The 9,102-nt window shown below is 43.0% G+C and overlaps 1 pseudogene; it reads left to right on the plus strand.

The window, feature by feature from the left end:
• The first annotated feature begins 2,358 nt into the window (after positions 1 to 2,358).
• LOC120170207 lies at positions 2,359 to 7,511 on the plus strand (annotated as a pseudogene).
• Positions 7,512 to 9,102: the final 1,591 nt, after the last annotated feature.

The following is a 9,102-nucleotide window of genomic DNA, read 5'->3' on the forward strand; positions in this document are numbered from 1 at the left end:
TCAGATTTTTTCGAGTTTATGACCAGAAGCAACCCTGAAGAGCCATTGGAACCTATTGATCCTGAAATTGAAAGGCTCTTTAGACAAAGAAGATGAGCACAACGTGTCAATATGTACTAACTCGGAAATCAGGGCATTGGCCATGAGGGTGATCAACATGTCGAGGCAAATCCAAATGCTGGGAATGCAGCTAGGCCTCGGGCTATTCGTTATCATTTAAATCCAATCTTAGAGGATCTCAACCCTGGAATTGTGGCACCCGATATTCAGGCAACCCATTTCGAGCTGAAACCTGTCATGTTCAACATGTTAAACTCTATAGGGTAGTTTGGGGGCATGCCAAATGAAGATGCCAGGCAGCATATTTGTAACTTCTTGGAAGTGTGCGATTCTTTTCGCTAACAAGGGGTGCACGAAGATGTTCTGAAATTAAAGCCATTCCCATATTCCCTACGAGACAGAGCAAGGGCATGGTTGAGTGGAGTTCCAGCGGGTTCTATGGAGTCGTGGACAAATCTGTGCAAATATTTTTTGCTGCGATATAATCCTCCGAACATGAACACCCAACTTAGGAACGACATTGCTTCATTCCGTCAAGCTGATGACGAGTCGATGCATGAGTGCTGGGATAGATACAAAGCATTGCTTCGCAAGTGTTCAAACCATGGTTTTGAAGATTGGGCACAAGTAGTGATGTTCTATAATGGCGTAAACGCACCCACGAGGATGATGCTAGATGCCTCGGCAAATGGGACGTTACTGGATAAATCACCAGCAGAGGCATTTGACATCTTGGATAGGATTGCTACCAATGATTATCAGTTACCCTCAACTAAGCATGGGTTTGGGCGTAAGACACATGGAGCTCTCGAGCTAGATTCTAATGATGCCGTGCCAGCCCAACTTGCTGCCATTACCAACGTGCTAAAAAATTTACAAAGGCCAATTGAGGTAAGGGAAGCGAAGACAGCTTGTTCAGTTTGTTTATAATGCCAAGGCAATCACAATGAGAGTAATTGCCCAACAAATCAAGAATCCATCAACTTTGTTGGCAATTTTAATCGAGGCAATAACAACCCCTATTCAAACACCTATAATCCTGGATGGCGTCAGCATCCAAATTTTTCTTGGGGAAATCAAGGAAACAACACTGCTCAACAGCCAGCTCGTCAGCAGAATTTTAATGATTCCCAGGGCTATCAATCGAATATGCCATGGCATAATCAAAACAAGGGAGGGCCATCTTCATCAAATACTAGTTCTTTAGAGGCTACAATGCAAGAATTCATTGCAACAACAAAAACAATGCTGCAAGACCACTCGACCTCTATAAAAAATCAAGGAGCTCTACTCCAGAGCCATAGTTCATCGTCAAGGGCACTAGAGAGTCAAGTAAGTCAGATTGCCGCGGCATTACAAGAACGCAAACCCGGACATTTTCCAAGTGACACTGAAGTCACCAAACCTCATAGTAAAGAACAATGCAATGCGCTAACTCTCCGAAGCGGTACATAAATTAATATAGAAGATAAGTCTACGGGAAAACCGAAGGAAGATTCATCCCCCACAACCAGTCAAGCTGATAAAGAACTGCAGGAAGAAGCACCGAAAGAAGAAGATAAATCTGAGGGTTCATCAAGTAACAAAGCTGAGGGGGAAAATAAAAATGCCACGGTAACTTCTGTTCGCACACCATCATTACAAGAAGCCAGACCCCCACCTCATTTTCCGCAAAGACTGAAGAAACATAACGAGGAGACTCAGTTTAAAAAATTTGTTGACATTCTGGGTCAACTGCAGATCAATGTTCCTTTTCTTGAAGCAATGGAACAAATGCCCACATATGCTAAATTTCTAAAAGAAATCGTCACCAAGAAGAGAAAGGTTGAGCAGTACGAAATAATTGCCACGGCAAAAGAATTTTGCTCTTCCTTAAGCAAGCTACCACTAAAAAGACGTGATCCGGACAGCTTTATCATTCCATGTTCGATTGGAAACAAATTTGTTGGAAAAGCACTGTGTGACCTTGGCTCAAGTGTAAACTTGATGCCTAAGTCAATTTTCATAAAACTGGGGATAGGAAATGCGAGACCTACTTCAGTCATCTTGCAACTTGCCGATCGTTCACATGTGCGTCCAGAAGGGTGAATTGAAGATGTCATCGTGAGGGTTGACAAGTACATTTTCCCTGTCGATTTTCTGATTCTGGACTGTAAGGTCGACGCCACAGTGCCCATTATATTGGGGAGACCTTTCCTAGCCACCGGTCGTATTCTCATCGATTGCGAGAAGGGCGAGCTAACCATGCGAGTGGCCGATCAACAGTTCACTGTTAATGTTTTCCGATCTCTCAAACACATGGATGATTATAAAAAATGTCAGATCATTTTTGAGGTAGACGCTGAAATTACAAAAGAGGCAGATCAATTTTACCACGACAATTTCATTCAGCTAGATATTGATGAGAGGCTCCTTGAAGAGCCGAATGACTTTTCATCCGAGGAACAGCAGGCTAGCTTCCCTAAAGCTAGCCCAGGTACGCGCTTTGAACCTTTGAATTTAGAAGAGTTTGTTCCTCCTAAGCCCTCATTACAGCATGCACCTACCCTTGAACTTAAAATTTGCCACAACATCTTAATATGCTTATCTGGGTAGTAATACACTTTGCCTGTGATTATTTCCTCTACCCTTACTCCTAACCAAGAATCTAGTTTGCTAAGTGTTTTGTCACAGCATAAGAAAGCGTTAGGGTGGATGATGGCAGATCTCAAGGGAATAAGTCCAACAATCTGCATGCACAAAATTTTGCTGAAAGAATGCCACGACAAATCCATAGAGCCACAGCGAAGATTAAATCTAATCATGAAGCATGTTGTGATGAAAGAGGTTCTCAAATGGCTCGATGCTGGAGTGATATACCCTATTTCAGATAGTTCGTGGGTCAGTCCCGTCCAATGCGTGCCTAAAAAGGGAGGCATGACCGTGGTAACGAGCGAAGGAAATGACTTAATACCTACTCGCACTGTCACTGGATGGCGCATCTGCATGGACTACCGTAGGCTTAACAAGGCCACCAAGAAGGATCATTTTCCTTTGCCATTCATCGATCAAATGCTGGATCGACTTGCGGCCAAGGCATACTATTGTTTCTTGGATGGTTATTCAGGGTATAATCAGATTGCCATACCACCAGAGGACTAAGAGAAGACGACATTCACGTGCTCGTATGGTACATACGTTTTTCGAAGAATGCCTTTTGGACTCTGTAATACCCCGGAAACTTTTCAGCGTTGCATGCAAGCCATCTTTTCTGACATGGTGGAGGATTTTTTGGAAATTTTTATGGATGATTTTTCTGTTTCCGGAGACGATTTTCAAAAATGCCTCGGCAATTTGGCAAAGGTACTGAAGCGATGCGAGGAGGCTGATCTCGTACTAAACTGGGAAAAATGCCACCTCATGGTGACTGAAGGCATTGTTCTAGGACATAAAATTTCTGCAAAGGGCATTGAGGTCGACAAGGCTAAGATCGAGGTGATCGAGAAGCTTCCCCCACCAAATTCTATCAAGGGCATTCGGAGTTTCCTTGGCCACGCTGGTTTTTACAGACGATTCATCAAGGATTTTTCCACACTATCCAAGCCTTTGTGTACCTTCCTGCAAAAGAACCAACCCTTTGTGTTCGATCAGAAATGCCATGGCGCATTCAAAGAGCTGAAGCAGAAACTTATCTCTGCACCAATTGTAATTCCCCCAGATTGGACGGCTCCATTTGAATTAATGTGTGATGCAAGTGATTTTACCGTGGGAGCTGTGCTTGGGCAGCGTAAAGGTAAAATTTTTCATGTCATATATTATGCTAGCCGTACCTTAAATGATGCACAATTAAATTACACAACCACTGAGAAAGAATTACTTACCGTGGTATTTGCATTTGACAAATTTAGGCCATACTTGATAGGCACCAAGGTTATAGTTCACACTGATCATTCAGCTTTAAAATATTTAGTGAACAAGAAAGATGCCAAGCCTAGACTGATCAAGTGGATATTTACTTCTGCAAGAATTTGACTTAGAGGTAATTGATAGGAAAGGTACTGAAAATCAGGTTGCATACCACTTATCTAGGCTAGAAAATATTTCAGAATGCCATGACATTTTTGATATTAAAGAAGAATTCCCTGACGAGAAAATTTTATATGCCACGGTAATTCCGTGGTACGCTGACCTGGTTAACTTTCTTGTTAGTGGTGTTTTTCCTTAGGAACTGAACACCCAGGGCAAAAAGAGGTTTCTTCATGATGCCAAGTTCTACTTTTGGGACGAGCCGTACTTATTCAAGCAATGTGCTGATCAAATGATTCGACGGTGTGTCCCCGAAGAAGAACAAAGCAATATCTTACACCATTGCCACACTTCAACTTGTGGAGGGCATTTTGGAGGTTTGAGGACTGCTGTAAAGGTCCTCCAGTCAGGTTTTTATTGGCCATCATTATTTAAAGATGCCCACGCATTTTGCAAGGCGTGCGACAAATGCCAGCGCACTAGAAATATTTCCAGAAGACACGAAATACCGCTGCAAAATATTCTGGAGATTGATCTCTTTGATGTTTGGGGCATCGATTTCATGGGACCATTCCCATCTTCCTTTGGAGATTTATACATCTTACTAGCGGTGGAATACGTTTCAAAGTGGGTTGAAGCAATTGCTACGCCGAGAAACGACTCAAAGACTGTGCTTAAGTTCCTTCATAAGAACATCTTCACTCATTTTAGAGTCCCAAGAGCTATTATCAGCGATGAGGGCACTCACTTTGACAACAAGTTGATTGCCAAGGCATTACAGAAATATGGAGTGCGAGATAAGATTGCCACGGCATATCATCTGCAGACGAATGGACAGGCTGAAATCTCCAATCGAGAAGTTAAGCAAATCCTAGAGAATGTGGTTAACCCCCGAAGGAAAGACTGGTCCCCAAAGCTTGACGAAGCATTATGGGCATATAGGACAACATTCAAAACACCTTTAGGAATGTCGCCCTTTAAGATGGTATATGGAAAAGCCTGCCACCTCCCTGTTGAACTAGAGCACAAGGCGTACTGGGCAATAAAAAAGTTAAACTTTGACGAGCAAATTGCTGGGGAGAAACGATTACTTGATCTAAATGAAATAGAAGAGTTTCGAGTGCAAGCATATAAAAATGCCAAGCTCTACAAGGAAAAAACCAAAAAGTGGCACGACAGAATGCTTTTGCCACGACAATTTCATATGGGTCAGAAAGTACTGTTGTTCAATTCTAGGTTCAAGCTCTTCACAGGCAAATTAAAGTCACGCTGGTCTGGACAATTTAAAGTTCACCATGTTTACCCTTATGGTGCTGTTGATATCAAGAACCTGGACGATGGATCCATCTTTAAAGTCAATGGCCAGCGCCTAAAGGCTTATCAAGGAGTCCCACTTGCACGTGACAAGTCGGCGTTGCTCTTGCAAGACGTTGACACTAGTCCGGCATCTTAAGGATGCCGTGGCATTTTTAACTTACATCTGTACATAAATTATTTTTGTTTTGCCTTTATTTTAATATTTCTCATTATTCAGTAATTATTTTCATTTCATATTTTTGCTAGGGAATCCCACGCACTAAGCACGTGAGGCGTGTTGACGAAGTTGAGAACACTTTGGGCGGCAAAATGAAAAGGAAAAAGGAGGGAAATTTTATTTTGACTTTTGACTTAGGAATGAATTTTTTTCATTTTGTTTTCTTTCCCGCCCTACCCCATCGCTTATCTATTTCCCCCCCCCAAAATATTTCCATTTAACTAGCCTACCCCACTTACTTTTCACTTTTCACTTTCTCTTTTTACTTTCACTTTCTAGTTTCCTCTTCTCCTTTCCAACTGCCGTCGACCACCATAACAACCGCCTCAAAAAGCTCTCTTCCTTCATTTATTTTTGCAGTCTCACGATGGTGCGCTAACGACCAGCCCCACCACCCTCACCACCACGCTTTGTCGATGAGGCTGCCAAGAAACGCTATCAAACCATAAAGAACCGGCGAGTCTTTTTCGAGTTGCGCTTTGTCTTCTCCGAGGCGGAGAACGCCGATTTGGGCAGCGAAGTGCTGGACGTGGTCACTAAGTATAAGTGGCAGAAGTTTGCCAAACATCCTGCCCCTGTCAACGCTACAATAGTGAAGGAGTTTTATTCTAACATTACCGAGCCAAATCAGCATGCCGTGATGGTTCACGGCATTTCTATTAGTTTTACTCCTACCGCTATTAATCGTTATTTTAAACTGCAGGTTTCTGATGACCACCATACGAGCTTTGCCCAAGAGGCCGACCATGAAACTTACCAAGGCATCCTGGAAGACTTGTGTCTTCCCGGTACTCAGTGGAACGGTCAGTAACTAAAACGAAAGACCGTGGATAGGGATCGACTGCTCCCCCATGTCAAACTGTGGAACCATTTCATGAAGCACAAGCTTATGCCAACCTCCCACAATACAACTGTATCATGCCAGCGGATGCTTTTGCTGCACTCTATCATCACCGGACGAACCATCGATATAGGGAAGATTATCGTGGAATAGGCTCATCTATGCCTAAAGCGACAGGCAAGTGCCTTGGTATTCCCAAATCTCATCACTGCTTTATGCCGAAAAAAGAAAGTTCGAGAAGAAATGTTTGATGAGATTTTGCCGGGCATTGCTGGACTCAACAAAGAGAAAATACCTATGTTGTTGGGCTACAAGGAAGCTAAAGGAAAGGAACACGAGGCAACCACATCTCGCGTTGCATAATCACCATATGTCAGGGCATCTTCAACTGACTTAGAGCAGGCTGTCCAGCGCACTCACCAGCATGTTGGGCAGTTGTCCGACAAACTGATGGTCTATTTTGCTTATGCCAAACGATGTGATGCCTTTCTCACCAGTGCCCTGATGGAGTTCCTCCCACACACTAACTTTACCATTCCCCCTTTTCCTGATGAGCTCGTCCCATCGCATAGAGATGCAGAGGTATCTGCAAAAGTACCTCCACCCGCCCCAGCTGCTGCCCAACATTCATCGAGTAAAGACAGTCCCCAGCGAGCTGAAGCAGAGGAGCCAGTGGACCCTGATCCGATCCACACAATTTTGCCTGATGTAGACAGAGAAGCCAACCTTCAACTTGCTAATTTCCCGGAGCCTGCCCCATTTGTTGAACCGTTCGTAGAAGAACATCCAACAATGCCACCACCTGCTGTACCGATGGAAGCAGCCAACCCCGAAGTATCACAACCTATTGAGTCGGCCGAGGAGTCACAATCGGAGATGCCACGGCAAGCTCCTTTACGTAGGAGCAGACGTCGCCTACGAAAGGCATCTCAACATCAGGAGCCCCCGCTCCCAACTGTTCATGAAGGCCCTCGCACTCCTCCAGTTGCACCAGCTTCTGACTCCGAGCATTCCAGCCCCGCTAAGCTCCTCAAGCGCACTCGCCGTGCAACTGCTGCACCACCACCATGAAGCCAAGGTACCTTGCATTGCATTGCATTCATAACATGTAGTTTCATTTTTCTTAGATTTAGTAAGCATTGGGGACAATGCTTCTCTCAAGTTTGGGGGAACTAGGGTTCTCGCATCATTGTATGATAGTATTAGTAAAATGAATATGCCATGACATTAGTAAATATAGAATTAGTTTTATGGAATTAATTGAGGATGCCCGATGATGAAGAATTCTTCATGGCTAGGATAGAATGTATATGACTGGTTGAGGATGATAGAACCAACTCTACAACTTGCTTCTTTGAAACCCTTGAACACGAGTGTATATTTTCCATGCTTGAGAAACTTAGAAATTTTTTATAAGAGAATTCTTAAATGTCGTGGCATAAAACTGTGAATGATGAAAACCCCGCATAAAAAAAAAAAGAAATATAAATTATAAATAAATGCCTTGGCATATCTGTAGAGGAACACTCCACTATGTCTTGGCATATGAGTGAATGAAAGTAGTCACAGGATGACTCTACCTGACTAGATCGGGGTGAAAGGTATGCTCTCTTTCATCTAGAGTATGGGATGGTAGAGTGATGGGCTGACTCTCCTCGTAGCAGAAGTAATCAAAGAAAACAAAGGGGAGTAGTAATTTAAAAATGTCATGGTAAATTGAGAAAGCTTGAGTAGAAAATTTTTAGGTTTGTTAAGCATGGTCTGGATACAAACACGCACACACCTACATAAAGAATCTTGCCCTAGGGGACGGTACTTGATTTCTTAAACTAGTCTAGCATGTTAAAGCCATATGAGCTGAGGGCTGAAATTTTATCCCATAAAACTACTCTACTTCTGAACTTGCCATGGTATTTTTTGTTTTGCTTAATACTATCCATTGCTTGAGGACAAGCAATAGCTTAAGTTTGGGGGTGTGATAACTCCGTAAAAGGACACATTTTGGGACCTTTTCACTTAAGTTATTGAATGTCTAAGAGCCCATTTAGGATCATTTAGGAGCATATAGTTGCATGAGGTGGAATTCTATTTGCCGTGGCATTTTATTTTGTTATTAGTGTTGTTTTATGGGGAAGGTGTTTGTTTGATGATGTGCATGATTTGAAAGCAAGGAAAAGAAAAAAAGGAAATGTCGTGGCATAAGAAGATTGCTGAGCAGAATGAAAATGCCGAGCTGGATTGGCATTTCGAGAGCGAACAAAATGAAAGAAGATATTTTTGGAGCTAGCTGTCCCTGTTTTCACGGGATCTCTGATCATGACCGAGAAATTCGGATCTCTGATCATGACCGAGAAATCTGCCTGGATTAGCGCAGATCCTTACCTGCCCAGTCAACCACCCAGGCTGGACCATTGCCAGCAGCCCAGCAGAATCACTGCCAGCTCTACCCGATCATCACATGAATTAAGCATGATTTGGGGTATCTTTAGAATTTTGACACAAATCTTTAGGGTTTTTCTCCCCCCTATAAATATATGATGAAGCCACAATGTTAAAAGATTTTTAGTTCCAGCCACATTTGATCTTAAAAAGTTAGAAAGAGAAAGTCTCATCTTTCTCCGTCAATCCCACTTGCCGTGGTATTTCTCCTTGACTAGCAGAA

This window comes from Hibiscus syriacus, unplaced genomic scaffold (assembly GCF_006381635.1).
Source record: "Hibiscus syriacus cultivar Baekdansim isolate YM2019G1 unplaced genomic scaffold, ASM638163v2 tig00111774_pilon, whole genome shotgun sequence".
In the NCBI taxonomy this organism is placed as follows: Eukaryota; Viridiplantae; Streptophyta; class Magnoliopsida; order Malvales; family Malvaceae; genus Hibiscus; species Hibiscus syriacus.